The 25,828-nt window shown below is 53.6% G+C and overlaps 1 protein-coding gene across 3 annotated transcripts in view; it reads left to right on the forward strand.

Annotated features, from left to right (window-relative positions):
- The window catches only part of LOC141076093 (uncharacterized), a 74,520-nt gene that overhangs the window by 353 nt on the left and 48,339 nt on the right, over positions 1-25,828 (forward strand). The gene's annotated exons all lie outside the window — the stretch shown is intronic.

The raw sequence follows: 25,828 nt of genomic DNA on the forward strand, positions 1-25,828 counted from the left end.
AGAGAGGTGGGTATGTGGGGAGTGCAGTGACAGTACAGGTAGGAGTAGTATTGGCACAGTTCAGGATGGGCAGAGAAGAGAGGTGGGTATGTGGGGGTGCAGTGACAGTACAGGTAGGAGTAGTATTGGCACAGTGCAGGATGGCCAGAGAAGAGAGGTGGGTATGTGGGGGTGCAGTGACAGTACAGGTAGGAGTAGTATTGGCTCAGTTCAGGATGGGCAGAGAAGAGAGGTGGGTATATGGGGGGTGCAGTGACAGTACAGGTAGGAGTAGTATTGGCACAGTGCAGGATGGGCAGAGAAGAGAGGTGGGTATATGGGGGGTGCAGTGACAGTACAGGTAGGAGTAGTATTGGCACAGTTCAGGATGGGCAGAGAAGAGAGGTGGGTATGTGGGGGGTGCAGTGACAGTACAGGTAGGAGTAGTATTGGCACAGTGCAGGATGGGCAGAGAAGAGAGGTGGGTATATGGGGGGTGCAGTGACAGTACAGGTAGGAGTAGTATTGGCACAGTGCAGGATGGCCAGAGAAGAGAGGTGGGTATATGGGGGGTGCAGTGACAGTACAGGTAGGAGTAGTATTGGCACAGTGCAGGATGGGCAGAGAAGAGAGGTGGGTATATGGGGGGTGCAGTGACAGTACAGGTAGGAGTAGTATTGGCACAGTGCAGGATGGGCAGAGAAGAGAGGTGGGTATATGGGGGGTGCAGTGACAGTACAGGTAGGAGTAGTATTGGCACAGTTCAGGATGGGCAGAGAAGAGAGGTGGGTATATGGGGGGTGCAGTGACAGTGCAGGTAGGAGTAGTATTGGCACAGTGCAGGATGGGCAGAGAAGAGAGGTGGGTATATGGGGGGTGCAGTGACAGTACAGGTAGGAGTAGTATTGGCACAGTGCAGGATGGCCAGAGAAGAGAGGTGGGTATATGGGGGGTGCAGTGACAGTACAGGTAGGAGTAGTATTGGCACAGTGCAGGATGGGCAGAGAAGAGAGGTGGGTATATGGGGGGTGCAGTGACAGTACAGGTAGGAGTAGTATTGGCACAGTGCAGGATGGGCAGAGAAGAGAGGTGGGTATATGGGGGGTGCAGTGACAGTACAGGTAGGAGTAGTATTGGCTCAGTTCAGGATGGGCAGAGAAGAGAGGTGGGTATGTGGGGGTGCAGTGACAGTGCAGGTAGGAGTAGTATTGGCACAGTGCAGGATGGGCAGAGAAGAGAGGTGGGTATGTGGGGGTGCAGTGACAGTACAGGTAGGAGTAGTATTGGCACAGTTCAGGATGGGCAGAGAAGAGAGGTGGGTATGTGGGGGGTGCAGTGACAGTACAGGTAGGAGTAGTATTGGCACAGTGCAGGATGGCCAGAGAAGAGAGGTGGGTATATGGGGGGTGCAGTGACAGTACAGGTAGGAGTAGTATTGGCACAGTGCAGGATGGGCAGAGAAGAGAGGTGGGTATATGGGGGGTGCAGTGACAGTACAGGTAGGAGTAGTATTGGCTCAGTTCAGGATGGGCAGAGAAGAGAGGTGGGTATGTGGGGTGTGCAGTGACAGTGCAGGTAGGAGTAATATTGGCACAGTGCAGGATGGGCAGGGAAGAGAGGTGGGTATATGGGGGGGTGCAGTGACAGTGCAGGTAGGAGTAGTATTGGCACAGTGCAGGATGGGCAGAGAAGAGAGGTGGGTATATGGGGGGTGCAGTGACAGTACAGGTAGGAGTAGTATTGGCACAGTGCAGGATGGGCAGAGAAGAGAGGTGGGTATATGGGGGGTGCAGTGACAGTACAGGTAGGAGTAGTATTGGCACAGTGCAGGATGGGCAGGGAAGAGAGGTGGGTATATGGGGGGTGCAGTGACAGTGCAGGTAGGAGTAATATTGGCACAGTGCAGGATGGGCAGGGAAGAGAGGTGGGTATATGGGGGGGTGCAGTGACAGTGCAGGTAGGAGTAGTATTGGCACAGTGCAGGATGGGCAGAGAAGAGAGGTGGGTATATGGGGGGTGCAGTGACAGTACAGGTAGGAGTAGTATTGGCACAGTGCAGGATGGGCAGAGAAGAGAGGTGGGTATATGGGGGGTGCAGTGACAGTACAGGTAGGAGTAGTATTGGCACAGTGCAGGATGGGCAGAGAAGAGAGGTGGGTATATGGGGGGTGCAGTGACAGTACAGGTAGGAGTAGTATTGGCACAGTTCAGGATGGGCAGAGAAGAGAGGTGGGTATATGGGGAGTGCAGTGACAGTGCAGGTAGGAGTAGTATTGGCACAGTTCAGGATGGGCAGAGAAGAGAGGTGGGTATGTGGGGGTGCAGTGACAGTACAGGTAGGAGTAGTATTGGCACAGTGCAGGATGGCCAGAGAAGAGAGGTGGGTATGTGGGGGTGCAGTGACAGTACAGGTAGGAGTAGTATTGGCTCAGTTCAGGATGGGCAGAGAAGAGAGGTGGGTATATGGGGGGTGCAGTGACAGTACAGGTAGGAGTAGTATTGGCACAGTGCAGGATGGGCAGAGAAGAGAGGTGGGTATATGGGGGGTGCAGTGACAGTACAGGTAGGAGTAGTATTGGCTCAGTTCAGGATGGGCAGAGAAGAGAGGTGGGTATGTGGGGGTGCAGTGACAGTGCAGGTAGGAGTAGTATTGGCACAGTGCAGGATGGGCAGAGAAGAGAGGTGGGTATGTGGGGGTGCAGTGACAGTACAGGTAGGAGTAGTATTGGCACAGTTCAGGATGGGCAGAGAAGAGAGGTGGGTATGTGGGGGTGCAGTGACAGTACAGGTAGGAGTAGTATTGGCACAGTGCAGGATGGCCAGAGAAGAGAGGTGGGTATGTGGGGGTGCAGTGACAGTACAGGTAGGAGTAGTATTGGCTCAGTTCAGGATGGGCAGAGAAGAGAGGTGGGTATATGGTGGGTGCAGTGACAGTACAGGTAGGAGTAGTATTGGCACAGTGCAGGATGGGCAGAGAAGAGAGGTGGGTATATGGGGGGTGCAGTGACAGTACAGGTAGGAGTAGTATTGGCTCAGTTCAGGATGGGCAGAGAAGAGAGGTGGGTATGTGGGGTGTGCAGTGACAGTGCAGGTAGGAGTAATATTGGCACAGTGCAGGATGGGCAGGGAAGAGAGGTGGGTATATGGGGGGGTGCAGTGACAGTGCAGGTAGGAGTAGTATTGGCACAGTGCAGGATGGGCAGAGAAGAGAGGTGGGTATATGGGGGGTGCAGTGACAGTACAGGTAGGAGTAGTATTGGCACAGTGCAGGATGGGCAGAGAAGAGAGGTGGGTATATGGGGGGTGCAGTGACAGTACAGGTAGGAGTAGTATTGGCACAGTGCAGGATGGGCAGGGAAGAGAGGTGGGTATATGGGGGGTGCAGTGACAGTGCAGGTAGGAGTAATATTGGCACAGTGCAGGATGGGCAGGGAAGAGAGGTGGGTATATGGGGGGGTGCAGTGACAGTGCAGGTAGGAGTAGTATTGGCACAGTGCAGGATGGGCAGAGAAGAGAGGTGGGTATATGGGGGGTGCAGTGACAGTACAGGTAGGAGTAGTATTGGCACAGTGCAGGATGGGCAGAGAAGAGAGGTGGGTATATGGGGGGTGCAGTGACAGTACAGGTAGGAGTAGTATTGGCACAGTGCAGGATGGGCAGAGAAGAGAGGTGGGTATATGGGGGGTGCAGTGACAGTACAGGTAGGAGTAGTATTGGCACAGTTCAGGATGGGCACAGAAGAGAGGTGGGTATATGGGGGGTGCAGTGACAGTACAGGTAGGAGTAGTATTGGCACAGTGCAGGATGGGCAGAGAAGAGAGGTGGGTATATGGGGGGTGCAGTGACAGTACAGGTAGGAGTAGTATTGGCTCAGTTCAGGATGGGCAGAGAAGAGAGGTGGGTATGTGGGGTGTGCAGTGACAGTGCAGGTAGGAGTAATATTGGCACAGTGCAGGATGGGCAGGGAAGAGAGGTGGGTATATGGGGGGGTGCAGTGACAGTGCAGGTAGGAGTAGTATTGGCACAGTGCAGGATGGGCAGAGAAGAGAGGTGGGTATATGGGGGGTGCAGTGACAGTACAGGTAGGAGTAGTATTGGCACAGTGCAGGATGGGCAGAGAAGAGAGGTGGGTATATGGGGGGTGCAGTGACAGTACAGGTAGGAGTAGTATTGGCACAGTGCAGGATGGGCAGGGAAGAGAGGTGGGTATATGGGGGGTGCAGTGACAGTGCAGGTAGGAGTAATATTGGCACAGTGCAGGATGGGCAGGGAAGAGAGGTGGGTATATGGGGGGGTGCAGTGACAGTGCAGGTAGGAGTAGTATTGGCACAGTGCAGGATGGGCAGAGAAGAGAGGTGGGTATATGGGGGGTGCAGTGACAGTACAGGTAGGAGTAGTATTGGCACAGTGCAGGATGGGCAGAGAAGAGAGGTGGGTATATGGGGGGTGCAGTGACAGTGCAGGTAGGAGTAATATTGGCACAGTGCAGGATGGGCAGGGAAGAGAGGTGGGTATATGGGGGGGTGCAGTGACAGTGCAGGTAGGAGTAGTATTGGCACAGTGCAGGATGGGCAGAGAAGAGAGGTGGGTATATGGGGGGTGCAGTGACAGTGCAGGTAGGAGTAATATTGGCACAGTGCAGGATGGGCAGAGAAGAGAGGTGGGTATATGGGGGGTGCAGTGACAGTGCAGGTAGGAGTAATATTGGCACAGTGCAGGATGGGCAGGGAAGAGAGGTGGGTATATGGGGGGGTGCAGTGACAGTGCAGGTAGGAGTAGTATTGGCACAGTGCAGGATGGGCAGAGAAGAGAGGTGGGTATATGGGGGGTGCAGTGACAGTGCAGGTAGGAGTAGCATTGGCACAGTGCAGGATGGGCAGAGAAGAGAGGTGGGTATATGGGGGGTGCAGTGACAGTGCAGGTAGGAGTAATATTGGCACAGTGTAGGATGGGCAGAGAAGAGAGGTGGGTATATGGGGGGTGCAGTGACAGTGCAGGTAGGAGTAGTATTGGTAAAGTGCAGGATGGGCAGAGAAGAGAGGTGGGTATATGGGGGTGCAGTGACAGTGCAGGTAGGAGTAGTATTGGCACAGTGTAGGATGGGCAGAGAAGAGAGGTGGGTATATGGGGGTGCAGTGACAGTGCAGGTAGGAGTAGTATTGGCACAGTGCAGGATGGGCAGAGAAGAGAGGTGGGTATATGGGGAGTGCAGTGACAGTACAGGTAGGAGTAGTATTGGCACAGTGCAGGATGGGCAGAGAAGAGAGGTGGGTATATGGGGGGTGCAGTGACAGTGCAGGTAGGAGTAGTATTGGCACAGTGCAGGATGGGCAGAGAAGAGAGGTGGGTATATGGGGGGTGCAGTGACAGTACAGGTAGGAGTAGTATTGGCACAGTGCAGGATGGGCAGAGAAGAGAGGTGGGTATATGGGGGGTGCAGTGACAGTACAGGTAGGAGTAGTATTGGCACAGTGCAGGATGGGCAGAGAAGAGAGGTGGGTATATGGGGGGTGCAGTGACAGTGCAGGTAGGAGTAGTATTGGCACAGTGCAGGATGGGCAGAGAAGAGAGGTGGGTATATGGGGGGTGCAGTGACAGTACAGGTAGGAGTAGTATTGGCACAGTGTAGGATGGGCAGAGAAGAGAGGTGGGTATATGGGGGGGGTGCAGTGACAATGCAGGTAGGAGTAGTATTGGCACAGTGCAGGATGGGCAGAGAAGAGAGGTGGGTATATGGGGGGTGCAGTGACAGTACAGGTAGGAGTAGTATTGGCACAGTGCAGGATGGCCAGAGAAGAGAGGTGGGTATGTGGGGGTGCAGTGACAGTACAGGTAGGAGTAGTATTGGCTCAGTTCAGGATGGGCAGAGAAGAGAGGTGGGTATATGGGGGGTGCAGTGACAGTACAGGTAGGAGTAGTATTGGCACAGTGCAGGATGGGCAGAGAAGAGAGGTGGGTATATGGGGGGTGCAGTGACAGTACAGGTAGGAGTAGTATTGGCTCAGTTCAGGATGGGCAGAGAAGAGAGGTGGGTATGTGGGGGTGCAGTGACAGTGCAGGTAGGAGTAGTATTGGCACAGTGCAGGATGGGCAGAGAAGAGAGGTGGGTATGTGGGGGTGCAGTGACAGTACAGGTAGGAGTAGTATTGGCACAGTTCAGGATGGGCAGAGAAGAGAGGTGGGTATGTGGGGGTGCAGTGACAGTACAGGTAGGAGTAGTATTGGCACAGTGCAGGATGGCCAGAGAAGAGAGGTGGGTATGTGGGGGTGCAGTGACAGTACAGGTAGGAGTAGTATTGGCTCAGTTCAGGATGGGCAGAGAAGAGAGGTGGGTATATGGTGGGTGCAGTGACAGTACAGGTAGGAGTAGTATTGGCACAGTGCAGGATGGGCAGAGAAGAGAGGTGGGTATATGGGGGGTGCAGTGACAGTACAGGTAGGAGTAGTATTGGCTCAGTTCAGGATGGGCAGAGAAGAGAGGTGGGTATGTGGGGTGTGCAGTGACAGTGCAGGTAGGAGTAATATTGGCACAGTGCAGGATGGGCAGGGAAGAGAGGTGGGTATATGGGGGGGTGCAGTGACAGTGCAGGTAGGAGTAGTATTGGCACAGTGCAGGATGGGCAGAGAAGAGAGGTGGGTATATGGGGGGTGCAGTGACAGTACAGGTAGGAGTAGTATTGGCACAGTGCAGGATGGGCAGAGAAGAGAGGTGGGTATATGGGGGGTGCAGTGACAGTACAGGTAGGAGTAGTATTGGCACAGTGCAGGATGGGCAGGGAAGAGAGGTGGGTATATGGGGGGTGCAGTGACAGTGCAGGTAGGAGTAATATTGGCACAGTGCAGGATGGGCAGGGAAGAGAGGTGGGTATATGGGGGGGTGCAGTGACAGTGCAGGTAGGAGTAGTATTGGCACAGTGCAGGATGGGCAGAGAAGAGAGGTGGGTATATGGGGGGTGCAGTGACAGTACAGGTAGGAGTAGTATTGGCACAGTGCAGGATGGGCAGAGAAGAGAGGTGGGTATATGGGGGGTGCAGTGACAGTACAGGTAGGAGTAGTATTGGCACAGTGCAGGATGGGCAGAGAAGAGAGGTGGGTATATGGGGGGTGCAGTGACAGTACAGGTAGGAGTAGTATTGGCACAGTTCAGGATGGGCACAGAAGAGAGGTGGGTATATGGGGGGTGCAGTGACAGTACAGGTAGGAGTAGTATTGGCACAGTGCAGGATGGGCAGAGAAGAGAGGTGGGTATATGGGGGGTGCAGTGACAGTACAGGTAGGAGTAGTATTGGCTCAGTTCAGGATGGGCAGAGAAGAGAGGTGGGTATGTGGGGTGTGCAGTGACAGTGCAGGTAGGAGTAATATTGGCACAGTGCAGGATGGGCAGGGAAGAGAGGTGGGTATATGGGGGGGTGCAGTGACAGTGCAGGTAGGAGTAGTATTGGCACAGTGCAGGATGGGCAGAGAAGAGAGGTGGGTATATGGGGGGTGCAGTGACAGTACAGGTAGGAGTAGTATTGGCACAGTGCAGGATGGGCAGAGAAGAGAGGTGGGTATATGGGGGGTGCAGTGACAGTACAGGTAGGAGTAGTATTGGCACAGTGCAGGATGGGCAGGGAAGAGAGGTGGGTATATGGGGGGTGCAGTGACAGTGCAGGTAGGAGTAATATTGGCACAGTGCAGGATGGGCAGGGAAGAGAGGTGGGTATATGGGGGGGTGCAGTGACAGTGCAGGTAGGAGTAGTATTGGCACAGTGCAGGATGGGCAGAGAAGAGAGGTGGGTATATGGGGGGTGCAGTGACAGTACAGGTAGGAGTAGTATTGGCACAGTGCAGGATGGGCAGAGAAGAGAGGTGGGTATATGGGGGGTGCAGTGACAGTGCAGGTAGGAGTAATATTGGCACAGTGCAGGATGGGCAGGGAAGAGAGGTGGGTATATGGGGGGGTGCAGTGACAGTGCAGGTAGGAGTAGTATTGGCACAGTGCAGGATGGGCAGAGAAGAGAGGTGGGTATATGGGGGGTGCAGTGACAGTGCAGGTAGGAGTAATATTGGCACAGTGCAGGATGGGCAGAGAAGAGAGGTGGGTATATGGGGGGTGCAGTGACAGTGCAGGTAGGAGTAATATTGGCACAGTGCAGGATGGGCAGGGAAGAGAGGTGGGTATATGGGGGGGTGCAGTGACAGTGCAGGTAGGAGTAGTATTGGCACAGTGCAGGATGGGCAGAGAAGAGAGGTGGGTATATGGGGGGTGCAGTGACAGTGCAGGTAGGAGTAGCATTGGCACAGTGCAGGATGGGCAGAGAAGAGAGGTGGGTATATGGGGGGTGCAGTGACAGTGCAGGTAGGAGTAATATTGGCACAGTGTAGGATGGGCAGAGAAGAGAGGTGGGTATATGGGGGGTGCAGTGACAGTGCAGGTAGGAGTAGTATTGGTAAAGTGCAGGATGGGCAGAGAAGAGAGGTGGGTATATGGGGGTGCAGTGACAGTGCAGGTAGGAGTAGTATTGGCACAGTGTAGGATGGGCAGAGAAGAGAGGTGGGTATATGGGGGTGCAGTGACAGTGCAGGTAGGAGTAGTATTGGCACAGTGCAGGATGGGCAGAGAAGAGAGGTGGGTATATGGGGAGTGCAGTGACAGTACAGGTAGGAGTAGTATTGGCACAGTGCAGGATGGGCAGAGAAGAGAGGTGGGTATATGGGGGGTGCAGTGACAGTGCAGGTAGGAGTAGTATTGGCACAGTGCAGGATGGGCAGAGAAGAGAGGTGGGTATATGGGGGGTGCAGTGACAGTACAGGTAGGAGTAGTATTGGCACAGTGCAGGATGGGCAGAGAAGAGAGGTGGGTATATGGGGGGTGCAGTGACAGTACAGGTAGGAGTAGTATTGGCACAGTGCAGGATGGGCAGAGAAGAGAGGTGGGTATATGGGGGGTGCAGTGACAGTGCAGGTAGGAGTAGTATTGGCACAGTGCAGGATGGGCAGAGAAGAGAGGTGGGTATATGGGGGGTGCAGTGACAGTACAGGTAGGAGTAGTATTGGCACAGTGTAGGATGGGCAGAGAAGAGAGGTGGGTATATGGGGGGGGTGCAGTGACAATGCAGGTAGGAGTAGTATTGGCACAGTGCAGGATGGGCAGAGAAGAGAGGTGGGTATATGGGGGGTGCAGTGACAGTTCAGGTAGGAGTAGTATTGGCACAGTGCAGGATGGGCAGAGAAGAGAGGTGGGTATATGGGGGGTGCAGTGACAGTGCAGGTAGGAGTAGTATTGGCACAGTGCAGGATGGGCAGAGAACAGGTGGGTATATGGGGAGTGCAGTGACAGTACAGGTAGGAGTAGTATTTGCACAATGCAGGATGGACAGAGAAGAGAGGTGGGTATATGAAGGGTGCAGTGACAGTTCAGGTAGGAGTAGTATTTGCACAATGCAGGATGGACAGAGAAGAGAGGTGGGTATATGGGGGGTGCAGTGACAGTTCAGGTAGGAGTAGTATTGGCACAGTGCAGGATGGGCAGAGAAGAGAGGTGGGTATATGGGGGGTGCAGTGACAGTGCAGGTAGGAGTAGTATTGGTACAGTGCAGGATGGGCAGAGAACAGGTGGGTATATGGGGAGTGCAGTGACAGTACAGGTAGGAGTAGTATTTGCACAATGCAGGATGGACAGAGAAGAGAGGTGGGTATATGAAGGGTGCAGTGACAGTTCAGGTAGGAGTAATATTGGCACAGTGTAGGATGGGCAGAGAAGAGAGGGTGGGTATATAGGGGTGCAGTGACAGTACAGGTAGGAGTAGTATTGGCACAGTGCAGGATGGACAGAGAAGAGAGGTGGGTATATGGGGGGTGCAGTGACAGTACAGGTAGGAGTAGTATTGGCACAGTGCAGGATGGGCAGAGAAGAGAGGTGGGTATATGGGGGGTGCAGTGACAGTGCAGGTAGGAGTAATATTGGCACAGTGTAGGATGGGCAGAGAAGAGAGGTGGGTATATGGGGGGATGCAGTGACAGTGCAGGTAGGAGTTGTATTGGCACAGTGCAGGATGGGCAGAGAAGAGAGGTGGGTATATGGGGGGTGCAGTGACAGTTCAGGTAGGAGTAGTATTGGCACAGTGCAGGATGGGCAGAGAAGAGAGGTGGGTATATGGGGGGTGCAGTGACAGTGCAGGTAGGAGTAGTATTGGCACAGTGCAGGATGGGCAGAGAAGAGAGGTGGGTATATGGGGGGTGCAGTGACAGTACAGGTAGGAGTAGTATTGGCACAGTGCAGGATGGGCAGAGAAGAGAGGTGGGTATATGGGGGGTGCAGTGACAGTGCAGGTAGGAGTAGTATTGGCACAGTGCAGGATGGGCAGAGAAGAGAGGTGGGTATATGAAGGGTGCAGTGACAGTTCAGGTAGGAGTAATATTGGCACAGTGTAGGATGGGCAGAGAAGAGAGGGTGGGTATATAGGGGTGCAGTGACAGTACAGGTAGGAGTAGTATTGGCACAGTGCAGGATGGACAGAGAAGAGAGGTGGGTATATGGGGGGTGCAGTGACAGTGCAGGTAGGAGTAGTATTGGCACAGTGCAGGATGGGCAGAGAAGAGAGGTGTGTATATGGGGGGTGCAGTGACAGTGCAGGTAGGAGTAATATTGGCACAGTGTAGGATGGGCAGAGAAGAGAGGTGGGTATATGGGGGGGTGCAGTGACAGTGCAGGTAGGAGTAGTATTGGCACAGTGCAGGATGGGCAGAGAAGAGAGGTGGGTATATGGGGGGTGCAGTGACAGTTCAGGTAGGAGTAGTATTGGCACAGTGCAGGATGGGCAGAGAAGAGAGGTGGGTATATGGGGGGTGCAGTGACAGTGCAGGTAGGAGTAGTATTGGCACAGTGCAGGATGGGCAGAGAAGAGAGGTGGGTATATGGGGGGTGCAGTGACAGTACAGGTAGGAGTAGTATTGGCACAGTGCAGGATGGGCAGAGAAGAGAGGTGGGTATATGGGGGTGCAGTGACAGTGCAGGTAGGAGTAGTATTGGCACAGTGCAGGATGGGCAGAGAAGAGAGGGTGGGTATATGAGGGGTGCAGTGACAGTACAGGTAGGAGTAGTATTGGCACAGTGCAGGATGGATAGAGAAGAGAGGTGGGTATATGGGGGGTGCAGTGACAGTACAGGTAGGAGTAGTATTGGCACAGTGCAGGATGGGCAGAGAAGAGAGGTGGGTATATGGGGGGGGTGCAGTGACAGTGCAGGTAGGAGTAGTATTGGCACAGTGCAGGATGGGCACAGAAGAGAGGTGGGTATATGGGGAGTGCAGTGACAGTACAGGTAGGAGTAATATTGGCACAGTGCAGGATGGGCACAGAAGAGAGTTGGGTATATGGGGGGTGCAGTGACAGTGCAGGTAGGAGTAATATTGGTACAGTGCAGGATGGGCAAAGAAGAGAGGTGGGTATATGAAGGGTGCAGTGACAGTGCAGGTAGGAGTAATATTGGCACAGTGCAGGATGGACAGAGAAGAGAGGTGGGTATATGGGGGGTGCAGTGACAGTACAGGTAGGAGTAGTATTGGCACAGTGCAGGATGGGCAGAGAAGAGAGGTGGGTATATGAGGGTGCAGTGACAGTGCAGGTAGGAGTAATATTGGCACAGTGTAGGATGGGCAGAGAAGAGAGGTGGGTATATGGGGGGGTGCAGTGACAGTGCAGGTAGGAGCAGTATTGGCACAGTGCAGGATGGGCAGAGAAGAGAGGTGGGTATATGGGGGGGCAGTGACAGTTCAGGTAGGAGTAGTATTGGCACAGTGCAGGATGGGCAGAGAAGAGAGGTGGGTATATGGGGGTGCAGTGACAGTGCAGGTAGGAGTAGTATTGGCACAGTGCAGGATGGGCAGAGAAGAGAGGGTGGGTATATGAGGGGTGCAGTGACAGTACAGGTAGGAGTAGTATTGGCACAGTGCAGCATGGACAGAGAAGAGAGGTGGGTATATGGGGGGTGCAGTGACAGTACAGGTAGGAGTAGTATTGGCACAGTGCAGGATGGGCAGAGAAGAGAGTTGGGTATATGGGGGTGCAGTGACATTGCAGGTAGGAGTAATATTGGCACAGTGTAGGATGGGCAGAGAAGAGAGGTGGGTATATGGGGGGGGGGTGCAGTGACAGTGCAGGTAGGAGTAGTATTGGCACAGTGCAGGATGGGCAGAGAAGAGAGGTGGGTATATGGAGGGTGCAGTGACAGTTCAGGTAGGAGTAGTATTGGCACAGTGCAGGATGGGCAGAGAAGAGAGGTGGGTATATGGGGGGTGCAGTGACAGTGCAGGTAGGAGTAGTATTGGCACAGTGCAGGATGGGCAGAGAAGAGTGGTGGGTATATGGGGGGTGCAGAGACAGTACAGGTAGGAGTAGTATTGGCACAGTGCAGGATGGGCAGAGAAGAGAGGTGGGTATATGGGGGTGCAGTGACAGTGCAGGTAGGAGTAGTATTGGCACAGTGCAGGATGGGCAGAGAAGAGAGGTGGGTATATGGGGTGGGTGCAGTGACAGTGCAGGTAGGAGTAGTATTGGCACAGTGCAGGATGGGCACAGAAGAGAGGTGGGTATATGGGGGGTGCAGTGACAGTGCAGGTAGGAGTAGTATTGGCACAGTGTAGGATGGGCAGAGAAGAGAGGTGGGTATATGGGGGGTGCAGTGACAGTGCAGGTAGGAGTAGTATTGGCACAGTGCAGGATGGGCAGAGAAGAGAGTTGGGTAAATGGGGGGTGCAGTGACAGTACAGGTAGGAGTAGTATTGGCACAGTGCAGGATGGGCAGAGAAGAGAGGGTGGGTATATGGGGGTGCAGTGACAGTGCAGGTAGGAGTAGTATTGGCACAGTGCAGGATGGGCAGAGAAGAGAGGTGGGTATATGGGGGTGCAGTGACAGTGCAGGTAGGAGTAATATTGGCACAGTGTAGGATGGGCAGAGAAGAGCGGTGGGTATATGGGGGGTGCAGTGACAGTACAGGTAGGAGTAGTATTGGCACAGTGCAGGATGGGCAGAGAAGAGAGGTGGGTATATGGGGGGTGCAGTGACAGTACAGGTAGGAGTAGTATTGGCACAGTGCAGGATGGGCAGAGAAGAGAGGTGGGTATATGGGGGGTGCAGTGACAGTACAGGTAGGAGTAGTATTGGCACAGTGCAGGATGGGCAGAGAAGAGAGGTGGGTATATGAGGGGTGCAGTGACAGTGCAGGTAGGAGTAGTATTGGCACAGTGCAGGATGGGCAGAGAAGAGAGGGTGGGTATATGAGGGGTGCAGTGACAGTACAGGTAGGAGTAGTATTGGCACAGTGCAGGATGGACAGAGAAGAGAGGTGGGTATATGGGGGGTGCAGTGACAGTACAGGTAGGAGTAGTATTGGCACAGTGCAGGATGGGCAGAGAAGAGAGGTGGGTATATGGGGGGGGTGTAGTGACAGTGCAGGTAGTAGTAGTATTGGCACAGTGCAGGATGGGCACAGAAGAGAGTTGGGTATATGGGGGGGTGCACTGACAGTGCAGGTAGGAGTAGTATTGGTACAGTGCAGGATGGGCAGAGAAGAGAGGTGGATATATGAAGGGTGCAGTGACAGTGCAGGTAGGAGTAATATTGGCACAGTGTAGGATGGGCAGAGAAGAGAGGGTGGGTATATGGGGGTGCAGTGACAGTACAGGTAGGAGTAGTATTGGCACAGTGCAGGATGGACAGAGAAGAGAGGTGGGTATATGGGGGGTGCAGTGACAGTACAGGTAGGAGTAGTATTGGCACAGTGCAGGATGGGCAGAGAAAGGTGGGTATATGGGGGTGCAGTGACAGTGCAGGTAGGAGTAATATTGGCACAGTGTAGGATGGGCAGAGAAGAGAGGTGGGTATATGGGGGGGGTGCAGTGACAATGCAGGTAGGAGTAGTATTGGCACAGTGCAGGATGGGCAGAGAAGAGAGGTGGGTATATGGGGAGTGCAGTGACAGTACAGGTAGGAGTAGTATTTGCACAATGCAGGATGGACAGAGAAGAGAGGTGGGTATATGAAGGGTGCAGTGACAGTTCAGGTAGGAGTAATATTGGCACAGTGTAGGATGGGCAGAGAAGAGAGGGTGGGTATATAGGGGTGCAGTGACAGTACAGGTAGGAGTAGTATTGGCACAGTGCAGGATGGACAGAGAAGAGAGGTGGGTATATGGGGGGTGCAGTGACAGTACAGGTAGGAGTAGTATTGGCACAGTGCAGGATGGGCAGAGAAGAGAGGTGGGTATATGGGGGGTGCAGTGACAGTGCAGGTAGGAGTAATATTGGCACAGTGTAGGATGGGCAGAGAAGAGAGGTGGGTATATGGGGGGGTGCAGTGACAGTGCAGGTAGGAGTAGTATTGGCACAGTGCAGGATGGGCAGAGAAGAGAGGTGGGTATATGGGGGGTGCAGTGACAGTTCAGGTAGGAGTAGTATTGGCACAGTGCAGGATGGGCAGAGAAGAGAGGTGGGTATATGGGGGGTGCAGTGACAGTACAGGTAGGAGTAGTATTGGCACAGTGCAGGATGGGCAGAGAAGAGAGGTGGGTATATGGGGGGTGCAGTGACAGTACAGGTAGGAGTAGTATTGGCACAGTGCAGGATGGGCACAGAAGAGAGTTGGGTATATGGGGGGTGCAGTGACAGTGCAGGTAGGAGTAGTATTGGCACAGTGCAGGATGGGCAGAGAAGAGAGGTGGGTATATGGGGGGTGCAGTGACAGTACAGGTAGGAGTAGTATTGGCACAGTGCAGGATGGGCAGAGAAGAGAGGTGGGTATATGGGGGGTGCAGTGACAATGCAGGTAGGAGTAGTATTGGCACAGTGCAGGATGGGCAGAGAAGAGAGGTGGGTATATGAAGGGTGCAGTGACAGTTCAGGTAGGAGTAATATTGGCACAGTGTAGGATGGGCAGAGAAGAGAGGGTGGGTATATAGGGGTGCAGTGACAGTACAGGTAGGAGTAGTATTGGCACAGTGCAGGATGGACAGAGAAGAGAGGTGGGTATATGGGGGGTGCAGTGACAGTGCAGGTAGGAGTAGTATTGGCACAGTGCAGGATGGGCAGAGAAGAGAGGTGTGTATATGGGGGGTGCAGTGACAGTGCAGGTAGGAGTAATATTGGCACAGTGTAGGATGGGCAGAGAAGAGAGGTGGGTATATGGGGGGGTGCAGTGACAGTGCAGGTAGGAGTAGTATTGGCACAGTGCAGGATGGGCAGAGAAGAGAGGTGGGTATATGGGGGGTGCAGTGACAGTTCAGGTAGGAGTAGTATTGGCACAGTGCAGGATGGGCAGAGAAGAGAGGTGGGTATATGGGGGGTGCAGTGACAGTGCAGGTAGGAGTAGTATTGGCACAGTGCAGGATGGGCAGAGAAGAGAGGTGGGTATATGGGGGGTGCAGTGACAGTACAGGTAGGAGTAGTATTGGCACAGTGCAGGATGGGCAGAGAAGAGAGGTGGGTATATGGGGGTGCAGTGACAGTGCAGGTAGGAGTAGTATTGGCACAGTGCAGGATGGGCAGAGAAGAGAGGGTGGGTATATGAGGGGTGCAGTGACAGTACAGGTAGGAGTAGTATTGGCACAGTGCAGGATGGATAGAGAAGAGAGGTGGGTATATGGGGGGTGCAGTGACAGTACAGGTAGGAGTAGTATTGGCACAGTGCAGGATGGGCAGAGAAGAGAGGTGGGTATATGGGGGGGGTGCAGTGACAGTGCAGGTAGGAGTAGTATTGGCACAGTGCAGGATGGGCACAGAAGAGAGGTGGGTATATGGGGAGTGCAGTGACAGTACAGGTAGGAGTAATATTGGCACAGTGCAGGATGGGCACAGAAGAGAGTTGGGTATATGGGGGGTGCAGTGACAGTGCAGGTAGGAGTAATATTGGTACAGTGCAGGATGGGCAAAGAAGAGAGGTGGGTATATGAAGGGTGCAGTGACAGTGCAGGTAGGAGTAATATTGGCACAGTGCAGGATGGACAGAGAAGAGAGGTGGGTATATGGGGAGTGCAGTGACAGTACAGGTAGGAGTAGTATTGGCACAGTGCAGGATGGGCAGAGAAGAGAGGTGGGTATATGGGGGGTGCAGTGACAGTGCAGGTAGGAGTAGTATTGGCACAGTGCAGGATGGGCAGAGAAGAGAGGTGGGTATATGGGGGGTGCAGTGACAGTACAGGTAGGAGTAGTATTGGCACAGTGCAGGATGGGCAGAGAAGAGAGGTGGGTATATGGGGGGTGCAGTGACAGTACAGGTAGGAGTAGTATTGGCACAGTGCAGGATGGGCAGAGAAGAGAGGTGGGTATATGGGGGGTGCAGTGACAGTGCAGGTAGGAGTAGTATTGGCACAGTGCAGGATGGGCAGAGAAGAGAGGTGGGTATATGGGGGGTGCAGTGACAGTACAGGTAGGAGTAGTATTGGCACAGTGTAGGATGGGCAGAGAAGAGAGGTGGGTATATGGGGGGGGTGCAGTGACAATGCAGGTAGGAGTAGTATTGGCACAGTGCAGGATGGGCAGAGAAGAGAGGTGGGTATATGGGGGGTGCAGTGACAGTTCAGGTAGGAGTAGTATTGGCACAGTGCAGGATGGGCAGAGAAGAGAGGTGGGTATATGGGGGGTGCAGTGACAGTGCAGGTAGGAGTAGTATTGGCACAGTGCAGGATGGGCAGAGAACAGGTGGGTATATGGGGAGTGCAGTGACAGTACAGGTAGGAGTAGTATTTGCACAATGCAGGATGGACAGAGAAGAGAGGTGGGTATATGAAGGGTGCAGTGACAGTTCAGGTAGGAGTAGTATTTGCACAATGCAGGATGGACAGAGAAGAGAGGTGGGTATATGGGGGGTGCAGTGACAGTTCAGGTAGGAGTAGTATTGGCACAGTGCAGGATGGGCAGAGAAGAGAGGTGGGTATATGGGGGGTGCAGTGACAGTGCAGGTAGGAGTAGTATTGGTACAGTGCAGGATGGGCAGAGAACAGGTGGGTATATGGGGAGTGCAGTGACAGTACAGGTAGGAGTAGTATTTGCACAATGCAGGATGGACAGAGAAGAGAGGTGGGTATATGAAGGGTGCAGTGACAGTTCAGGTAGGAGTAATATTGGCACAGTGTAGGATGGGCAGAGAAGAGAGGGTGGGTATATAGGGGTGCAGTGACAGTACAGGTAGGAGTAGTATTGGCACAGTGCAGGATGGACAGAGAAGAGAGGTGGGTATATGGGGGGTGCAGTGACAGTACAGGTAGGAGTAGTATTGGCACAGTGCAGGATGGGCAGAGAAGAGAGGTGGGTATATGGGGGGTGCAGTGACAGTGCAGGTAGGAGTAATATTGGCACAGTGTAGGATGGGCAGAGAAGAGAGGTGGGTATATGGGGGGGTGCAGTGACAGTGCAGGTAGGAGTAGTATTGGCACAGTGCAGGATGGGCAGAGAAGAGAGGTGGGTATATGGGGGGTGCAGTGACAGTTCAGGTAGGAGTAGTATTGGCACAGTGCAGGATGGGCAGAGAAGAGAGGTGGGTATATGGGGGGTGCAGTGACAGTGCAGGTAGGAGTAGTATTGGCACAGTGCAGGAGGGGCAGAGAAGAGAGGTGGGTATATGGGGGGTGCAGTGACAGTACAGGTAGGAGTAGTATTGGCACAGTGCAGGATGGGCAGAGAAGAGAGGTGGGTATATGGGGGGTGCAGTGACAGTGCAGGTAGGAGTAGTATTGGCACAGTGCAGGATGGGCAGATTAGAGAGGTGGGTATATGAAGGGTGCAGTGACAGTTCAGGTAGGAGTAATATTGGCACAGTGTAGGATGGGCAGAGAAGAGAGGGTGGGTATATAGGGGTGCAGTGACAGTACAGGTAGGAGTAGTATTGGCACAGTGCAGGATGGACAGAGAAGAGAGGTGGGTATATGGGGGGTGCAGTGACAGTGCAGGTAGGAGTAGTATTGGCACAGTGCAGGATGGGCAGAGAAGAGAGGTGTGTATATGGGGGGTGCAGTGACAGTGCAGGTAGGAGTAATATTGGCACAGTGTAGGATGGGCAGAGAAGAGAGGTGGGTATATGGGGGGGTGCAGTGACAGTGCAGGTAGGAGTAGTATTGGCACAGTGCAGGTGGGCAGAGAAGAGAGGTGGGTATATGGGGGGTGCAGTGACAGTTCAGGTAGGAGTAGTATTGGCACAGTGCAGGATGGGCAGAGAAGAGAGGTGGGTATATGGGGGGTGCAGTGACAGTGCAGGTAGGAGTAGTATTGGCACAGTGCAGGATGGGCAGAGAAGAGAGGTGGGTATATGGGGGGTGCAGTGACAGTACAGGTAGGAGTAGTATTGGCACAGTGCAGGATGGGCAGAGAAGAGAGGTGGGTATATGGGGGTGCAGTGACAGTGCAGGTAGGAGTAGTATTGGCACAGTGCAGGATGGGCAGAGAAGAGAGGGTGGGTATATGAGGGGTGCAGTGACAGTACAGGTAGGAGTAGTATTGGCACAGTGCAGGATGGATAGAGAAGAGAGGTGGGTATATGGGGGGTGCAGTGACAGTACAGGTAGGAGTAGTATTGGCACAGTGCAGGATGGGCAGAGAAGAGAGGTGGGTATATGGGGGGGGTGCAGTGACAGTGCAGGTAGGAGTAGTATTGGCACAGTGCAGGATGGGCACAGAAGAGAGGTGGGTATATGGGGAGTGCAGTGACAGTACAGGTAGGAGTAATATTGGCACAGTGCAGGATGGGCACAGAAGAGAGTTGGGTATATGGGGGGTGCAGTGACAGTGCAGGTAGGAGTAATATTGGTACAGTGCAGGATGGGCAAAGAAGAGAGGTGGGTATATGAAGGGTGCAGTGACAGTGCAGGTAGGAGTAATATTGGCACAGTGCAGGATGGACAGAGAAGAGAGGTGGGTATATGGGGGGTGCAGTGACAGTACAGGTAGGAGTAGTATTGGCACAGTGCAGGATGGGCAGAGAAGAGAGGTGGGTATATGGGGGTGCAGTGACAGTGCAGGTAGGAGTAATATTGGCACAGTGTAGGATGGGCAGAGAAGAGAGGTGGGTATATGGGGGGGTGCAGTGACAGTGCAGGTAGGAGTAGTATTGGCACAGTGCAGGATGGGCAGAGAAGAGAGGTGGGTATATGGGGGGGCAGTGACAGTTCAGGTAGGAGTAGTATTGGCACAGTGCAGGATGGGCAGAGAAGAGAGGTGGGTATATGGGGGTGCAGTGACAGTGCAGGTAGGAGTAGTATTGGCACAGTGCAGGATGGGCAGAGAAGAGAGGGTGGGTATATGAGGGGTGCAGTGACAGTACAGGTAGGAGTAGTATTGGCACAGTGCAGCATGGACAGAGAAGAGAGGTGGGTATATGGGGGGTGCAGTGACAGTACAGGTAGGAGTAGTATTGGCACAGTGCAGGATGGGCAGAGAAGAGAGTTGGGTATATGGGGGTGCAGTGACAGTGCAGGTAGGAGTAATATTGGCACAGTGTAGGATGGGCAGAGAAGAGAGGTGGGTATATGGGGGGGGGTGCAGTGACAGTGCAGGTAGGAGTAGTATTGGCACAGTGCAGGATGGGCAGAGAAGAGAGGTGGGTATATGGAGGGTGCAGTGACAGTTCAGGTAGGAGTAGTATTGGCACAGTGCAGGATGGGCAGAGAAGAGAGGTGGGTATATGGGGGGTGCAGTGACAGTGCAGGTAGGAGTAGTATTGGCACAGTGCAGGATGGGCAGAGAAGAGTGGTGGGTATATGGGGGGTGCAGAGACAGTACAGGTAGGAGTAGTATTGGCACAGTGCAGGATGGGCAGAGAAGAGAGGTGGGTATATGGGGGTGCAGTGACAGTGCAGGTAGGAGTAGTATTGGCACAGTGCAGGATGGGCAGAGAAGAGAGGTGGGTATATGGGGTGGGTGCAGTGACAGTGCAGGTAGGAGTAGTATTGGCACAGTGCAGGATGGGCACAGAAGAGAGGTGGGTATATGGGGGGTGCAGTGACAGTGCAGGTAGGAGTAGTATTGGCACAGTGTAGGATGGGCAGAGAAGAGAGGTGGGTATATGGGGGGTGCAGTGACAGTGCAGGTAGGAGTAGTATTGGCACAGTGCAGGATGGGCAGAGAAGAGAGTTGGGTATATGGGGGGTGCAGTGACAGTACAGGTAGGAGTAGTATTGGCACAGTGCAGGATGGGCAGAGAAGAGAGGGTGGGTATATGGGGGTGCAGTGACAGTACAGGTAGGAGTAGTATTGGCACAGTGCAGGATGGACAGAGAAGAGAGGTGGGTATATGGGGGGTGCAGTGACAGTACAGGTAGGAGTAGTATTGGCACAGTGCAGGATGGGCACAGAAGAGAGTTGGGTATGTGGGGTGTGCACTGACAGTGCAGGTAGGAGTAGTATTGGTACAGTGCAGGATGGGCAGAGAAGAGAGGTGGGTATATGAAGGGTGCAGTGACAGTGCAGGTAGGAGTAATATTGGCCGAGTGTAGGATGAGCAGAGAAGAGAGGGTGGTTATATGGGGGTGCAGTGACAGTACAGGTAGGAGTAGTATTGGCACAGTGCAGGATGGACAGAGAAGAGAGGTGGGTATATGGGGGGTGCAGTGACAGTACAGGTAGGAGTAGTATTGGCACAGTGCAGGATGGACAGAGAAGAGAGGTGGGTATATGGGGAGTGCAGTGACAGTACAGGTAGGAGTAGTATTGGCACAGTGCAGGATGGACAGAGAAGAGAGGTGGGTATATGGGGGGTGCAGTGACAGTACAGGTAGGAGTAGTATTGGCACAGTGCAGGATGGGCAGAGAAGAGAGGTGGGTATATGGGGGTGCAGTGACAGTGCAGGTAGGAGTAGCATTGGCACAGTGCAGGATAGGCAGAGAAGAGAGGTGGGTATATGGGGGGTGCAGTGACAGTACAGGTAGGAGTAGTATTGGCACAGTGCAGGATGGACAGAGAAGAGAGGTGGGTATATGGGGAGTGCAGTGACAGTATAGGTAGGAGTAGTATTGGCACAGTGCAGGATGGACAGAGAAGAGAGGTGGGTATATGGGGGGTGCAGTGACAGTACAGGTAGGAGTAGTATTGGCACAGTGCAGGATGGGCAGAGAAGAGAGGTGGGTATATGGGGGTGCAGTGACAGTGCAGGTAGGAGTAGTATTGGCACAGTGCAGGATGGGCAGAGAAGAGAGGTGGGTATATGGGGGGGGGTGCAGTGACAGTGCAGGTAGGAGTAGTATTGGCACAGTGCAGGATGGGCACAGAAGAGAGGTGGGTATTTGGGGGGTGCAGTGACAGTGCAGGTAGGAGTAGTATTGGCACAGTGCAGGATGGGCACAGAAGAGAGGTGGGTATATGGGGGGTGCAGTGACAGTTCAGGTAGGAGTAGTATTGGCACAGTGCAGGATGGGCAGAGAAGAGAGGTGGGTATACGGAGGGTGCAGTGACAGTACAGTTAGGAGTAGTATTGGCACATTGCAGGATGGGCAGAGAAGAGAGGTGGGTATATGGGGGGTGCAGTGACAGTACAGGTAGGAGTAGTATGGCACAGTGCAGGATGGGCAGAGAAATGAGGTGGGTATATGGGGGGTGCAGTGACCGTACAGGTAGGAGTAATATTGGTACAGTGCAGGATGGGCAGAGAAGAGAGGTGGGTATATGGGGGGTGCAGTGATAGTACAGGTAGGAGTAGTATTGGCACAGTGCAGGATGGGCAGAGAAGAGAGGTGGGTATATGGGGGGTGCAGTGACAGTACAGGTAGGAGTATTATTGGCACAGAAGAGGTGGGAATATGAAGGGTGCAGTGACAGTACAGGTAGGAGTAGTATTGGCACAGTGTAGGATGGGCACAGAAGAGAGGTGGGTATATGAGGGGTGCAGTGACAGTGGAGGTAGGAGTAGTATTGGCACAGTGCAGGATGGGCAGAGAAGAGAGGTGGGTATATGGGGGGTGCAGTGACAGTACAGGTAGGAGTAGTATTGGTACAGAGCAGGATGGGCATAGGAGAGGTGGGTATATGGAGGGTGCAGTGACAGTACAGGTAGGAGTAGTATTGGCACAGTGCAGGATGGGCAGAGAAGAGAGGTGGGTATATGGGGGGGGTGCAGTGACAGTGCAGGTAGGAGTAGTATTGGTACAGTGTAGGATGGGAAGAGAAGAGAGGTGGGTATATGGGGGGTGCAGTGACAGTGCAGGTAGGAGTAGTATTGGCACAGTGCAGGATGGGCAGAGAAGAGAGGTGGGTATATGGGGGGTGCAGTGACAGTACAGGTAGGAGTAGTATTGGCACAGTGTAGGATGGGCAGAGAAGAGAGGTGGGTATATGGGGGGTGCAGTGACAGTGCAGGTAGGAGTAGTATTGGCACAGTGCAGGATGGGCAGAGAAGAGAGGTGGGTATATGGGGGGTGCAGTGACAGTACAGGTAGGAGTAGTATTGGCACAGTGCAGGATGGGCAGAGAAGAGAGGTGGGTATATGGGGGTTGCAGTGACAGTGCAGGTAGGAGTAGTATTGGCACAGTGCAGGATGGGCAGAGAAGAGAGGTGGGTACACGGGGGGTGCAGTGACAGTACAGGTAGGAGTAGTATTGGCACAGTGCAGGATGGGCAGAGAAAAGAGGTGGGTATATGGGGGGTGCAGTGACAGTGCAGGTAGGAGTAATATTGGCACAGTGCAGGATGGGCAGAGAAAAGAGGTGGGTATATGGGGGGTGCAGTGATAGTACAGGTAGGAGTAGTATTGGCACAGTGTAGGATGGGCAGAGAAGAGAGGTGGGCATATGGGGGGTGCAGTGACAGTGCAGGTAGGAGTAGTATTAGCACAGTGTAGGATGGGCAGAGAAGAGAGGGTGGGTATATGGGGGGTGCAGTGACAGTACAGGTAGGAGTAGTATTGGCACAGTGCAGGATGGGCAGAGAAGAGAGGTGGGTATATGGGGGGTGCAGTGATAGTACAGGTAGGAGTTGTATTGGCACAGTGCAGGATGGGCAGAGAAGAGAGGGTGGGTATATGGGGGGTGCAGTGACAGTGCAGGTTGGAGTAGTATTGGCACAGTGCAGGATGGGCAGACAAGAGAGGTGGATATATGGGGGGTGCAGTGACAGTACAGGTAGGAGTAGTATTGGTACAGTTCAGGATGGGCAGAGAAGAGAGGTGGGTATATGGGGGGTGCAGTGATAGTACAGGTAGGAGTAGTATTGGCACAGTGCAGGATGGGCAGAGAGGAGAGGTGGGTATATGGGGGGTGCAGTGACAGTACAGGTAGGAGTAGTATTGGCACAGTGCAGGATGGGCAGAGAAGAGAGGTGGGTACACGGGGGGTACAGTGACAGTACAGGTAGGAGTAGTATTGGCACAGTGCAGGATTGGCAGAGAAAAGAGGTGGGTATATGGGGGGTGCAGTGACAGTGCAGGTAGGAGTAATATTGGCACAGTGCAGGATGGGCAGAGAAAAGAGGTGGGTATATGGGGGGTGCAGTGACAGTACAGGTAGGAGTAGTATTGGCACAGTGTAGGATGGGCAGAGAGGAGAGGTGGGTATATGGGGGGTGCAGTGACAGTACAGGTAGGAGTAGTATTGGCACAGTGTAGTATGGGCAGAGAATAGAGATGGGTATATGGGGGGTGCAGTGACAGTGCATTTAGGAGTAGTATTGGCACAGTGTAGTATGGGCAGAGAAGAGAGGGTGGGTATATGGGGGGTGCAGTGACAGTACAGGTAGGAGTAGTATTGGCACAGTGCAGGATGGGCAGAGAAGAGAGGTGGGTATATGGGGGGTGCAGTGATAGTACAGGTAGGAGTAGTATTGGCACAGTGCAGGGTGGGCAGAGAAGAGAGGTGGGTATATGGGGGGGTGCAGTGACAGTGCAGGTAGGAGTAGTATTGGCACAGTTCAGGATGGGCACAGAAGAGAGTTGGGTATATGGGGGGTGCAGTGACAGTACAGGTAGGAGTAGTATGGCACAGTGCAGGATGGGCAGAGAAGAGAGGTGGGTATATGGGGGTGCAGTGACAGTGCAGGTAGGAGTAGTATTGGCACAGTGCAGGATGGGCAGAGAAGAGAGGTGGGTATATGGGGGGTGCAGTGACAGTGCAGGTAGGAGTAGTATTGGCACAGTGCAGGATGGGCAGAGAAGAGAGGTGGGTATATGGGGGGTGCAGTGACAGTGCAGGTAGGAGTAGTATTGGCACAGTGTAGGATGGGCAGAGAAGAGAGGTGGGTATATGGGGGTGCAGTGACAGTGCAGGTAGGAGTAGTATTGGCACAGTGCAGGATGGGCAGAGAAGAGAGGTGGGTATATGGGGGTGCAGTGACAGTGCAGGTAGGAGTAATATTGGCACAGTGCAGGATGGGCAGAGAAGAGAGGTGGGTATATGGGGGGGGTGCAGTGACAGTGCAGGTAGGAGTAGTATTGGCACAGTGCAGGATGGGCAGAGAAGAGAGGTGGGTATATGGGGGAGTGCAGTGACAGTACAGGTAGGAGTAGTATTGGCACAGTGTAGGAGGGCAGAGAAGAGAGGTGGGTATATGGGGGGTGCAGTGACAGAACAGGTAGGAGTAGTATTGGCACAGTGCAGGATGGGCAGAGAAGAGAGATGGGTATATGGGAGGTGCAGTGACAGTGCAGGTAGGAGTAGTATTGGCACAGTGTAGGATGGGCAGAGAAGAGAGGTGGGTATATGGGGGGGGGGTGCAGTGACAGTACAGGTAGGAGTAGTATTGGCACAGTGCAGGATGGGCAGAGAAGAGAGGTGGGTATATGGGGGGTGCAGTGACAGTGCAGGTAGGAGTAGTATTGGCACATTGCAGGATGGGCAGAGAAGAGAGGTGGGTATATGGGGGGTGCAGTGACAGTGCAGGTAGGAGTAGTATTGGCACAGTGCAGGATGGGCAGAGAAGAGAGGTGGGTATATGGGGGGGTGCAGTGACAGTGCAGGTAGGAGTAGTATTGGCACAGTGCAGGATGGGCACAGAAGAGAGGTGGGTATATGGGGGGTGCAGTGACAGTGCAGGTAGGAGTAGTATTGGCACAGTGCAGGATGGGCACAGAAGAGAGGTGGGTATATGGGGGGTGCAGTGACAGTTCAGGTAGGAGTAGTATTGGCACAGTGCAGGATGGGCACAGAAGAGGTGGGTATATGGGGGGTGCAGTGACAGCGCAGGTAGGAGTAATATTGGCACAGTGCAGGATGGGCAGAGAAGAGAGTTGGGTATATGGGGGGTGCAGTGACAGTACAGGTAGGAGTAGTATTGGCACAGTGCAGGATGGGCAGAGAAGAGAGGTGGGTATATGGAGGGTGCAGTGACAGTACAGGTAGGAGTAGTATTGGCACAGTGCAGGATGGGCAGAGAAGAGAGGTGGGTATATGGGGGGTGCAGTGACAGTGCAGGTAGGAGTAGTATTGGCACAGTGCAGGATGGGCAGAGAAGAGAGGTGGGTATATGGGGGGTGCAGTGACAGTACAGGTAGGAGTAGTATTGGCACAGTGCAGGATGGGCTGAGAAGAGAGTTGGGTCTATGGGGGAGTGCAGTGACAGTACAGGTAGGAGTAGTATTGGCACAGTGCAGGATGGGCAGAGAAGAGAGGTGGGTATATGGGGGGTGCAGTGACAGTACAGGTAGGATTAGTATTGGCACAGTGCAGGATGGGCAGAGAAGAGAGGTGGGTATATGGGGGGTGCAGTGACAGTTCAGGTAGGAGTAGTATTGGCACAGTGCAGGATGGGCACAGAAGAGAGGTGGGTATATGGGGGGTGCAGTGACAGTACAGGTAGCAGTAGTATTGGCACAGTGCAGGATGGGCAGAGAAGAGAGGTGGGTATATGGAGGGTGCAGTGACAGTACAGGTAGGAGCAGTATTGGCACAGTGCAGGA

Source organism: Dendrobates tinctorius, unplaced genomic scaffold, assembly GCF_039654945.1.
Source record: "Dendrobates tinctorius isolate UK_male_01 unplaced genomic scaffold, ASM3965494v1 ptg000387l, whole genome shotgun sequence".
Taxonomy (NCBI): Eukaryota; Metazoa; Chordata; class Amphibia; order Anura; family Dendrobatidae; genus Dendrobates; species Dendrobates tinctorius.